Here is a 2,093-nt window from a genome sequence, read left to right as displayed (position 1 = left end):
GCAACTATTACTGGAGGCATTTAGAGTATTATACAGGCTGCAATAAACTTGGGATAAATTTCTGGTATTGTGAAATATGTGTCTTAGCACATTTTGAGGCGATGATACATGCAGAACGACTTTTCCAAAAATATTAACTTTTCATAAATCAGTTTTGTGTATCTCAGTTTAATTGTAAATGTGAATTCGCACGAAGGCATTTCAGCATCCTAAGCTCATCGAGGTCTTAGAAGAAATGCAAAGTGACTTCCTGCTTTGTTTATAATTCAAATATGTTCCACAGCTCCAACTTCAGTTTAGTTCTTAATTGTATTCTGGCTAATCATTGGTTTGTTAGAAGCATCATAAAAATAGAATCATTTTTTCACTGAATGCAGAGATCTGTACATTTAAATTCTGCATCTGAACCTGTGGATATTTACTTTGCAACATGGTGACAGTTTTCAAAACCTGAGATTGTAATTTAGAAGAAGGCTCTAGCTCTGAGATTATGTATTATTAAGTTGTCCACGTGAAGGTCTGTATTTGGTCGTAACTTGCTGACAAGTTTCAGTCTCTGTTAGGAAGTCACAGCCATGGGCTCCAGGGCCTCAGCGGCTAGCTGGATCCCACCTTAGAGGTTCAGGGCCTCCCAGGTCATCTGGAAAGGTGCAGGAGGAACATAAGGGCATGGGGTACTGGCCACAGTTGTGTTCATGGATATGTATAACACAGAAATGGACCTACTGGCTCCGCTTCTATAGTGGAATCATGGAAAATTAAAAAAAAGACTCCTTACTGCTCTGTCTTTGGATTTGTATCACGAGTATCACATACTGAGTTCTAATCCACAGGTGTGTGTGCACGTGGGTTTGAGTGTGTGCGTGTGTCTTCCTGAATGTGCACAGGTCAGGATTCTTAGTCTAGCCCAACTCTGTCTAACTGCTGAAGGCATCATCTCATGAGCACTGGGGCTACCAGGCAGTTCAGGCTGATTCCTGTGCTCCTCAGCCCCTCCCCTCTTCTCCACAGACTAGGCTCTAACTTTCAGAGGCTTAAGAAGATCTGAGGTGGGGGGTTGCTAGCTCTCAGTGTCTGCTGCTCAGCTCTGGTGCCCACAAGATGGAGTGATCTGTCTGAACCTCAGCCCTCCTGACCTCCCTAGAGCTATTCACTTTGCCTTCTAGTCCTCTTCCCTGTCCCAGCCATAAGGTGACCCAGTCCTTGATCTCCCTCTGAGACCAACCTGGTTGACCAGCTGTCCAGGGTATCCATCATCCTCAGTCACAAAGGACAGTATGGCTGCCCCTCACAGGGGGAGAAGGGCAGGGTTTATGTCCCCAGTCCCTTGCAGAAGATGTGCATGACCCTACCCCCTCTTCAATGCCAGGGTGACACAGTGCCTGATTTACACACAGCTGCAAAGGCAGAGGGCTCAGGGCTCCCGATCTGGGCTCTCCAATGCCATCCCGTCCACCACCCCAGGAAGCAAATGGGCAAAGCCCACCTTCTTCTCCTTCTGAGATGACACCCACTGCCCCAAGCACACAGGATCTTTGTGGAATCTAGATTCTGAGTGAGCTTGTAAAAAAACCCATTGCTTTTTACCTATTGTTTAGATAAAAACTTGAAAGTTTGAAGAGGCTCACATTTTTACAATTGATATCACTTTTTCTTTCAGGAGCTTGGGCCTCTGTTGGAGTTTCAACATTTGAGTTTAAATCAAATCTGAGCCGTGTCCTGGCTCATTTGCTTTGTGTTTGAATGATCACTTTGTGACAGTCCAGGGCAGTGAGCCCAAGCGTCCCAGCTGTTTGGGTTGGAGAAGGGCAATAAGTTGCAAGAAGGGACAGAACACAGCAGGCCCTCCTTGGTATTCTGCAGTGATCTCTGTGTCTGCGCACAGACTGCCAGCTCACCTGGGGCTTCCCTGCTTGCCCAGCAGGCCCAGGGCCAGTGCGGAGATCCCTGCTCTGTGCAGGGCTGGCTGCAGTGTGACTCGCTCCTGGCAAAAGCAAAGAGATGAAGGGGTGAGATGTCAACCACCCAGGGAAAGCCAAGATGCTCCAGGGAATGGACCAGACAGAATTAAATAATCCTTTCCTTACCCAGCA

Source organism: Ictidomys tridecemlineatus, chromosome 2, assembly GCF_052094955.1.
Source record: "Ictidomys tridecemlineatus isolate mIctTri1 chromosome 2, mIctTri1.hap1, whole genome shotgun sequence".
Lineage (NCBI taxonomy): Eukaryota > Metazoa > Chordata > Mammalia > Rodentia > Sciuridae > Ictidomys > Ictidomys tridecemlineatus.
This window is presented reverse-complemented; position numbering follows the sequence as displayed.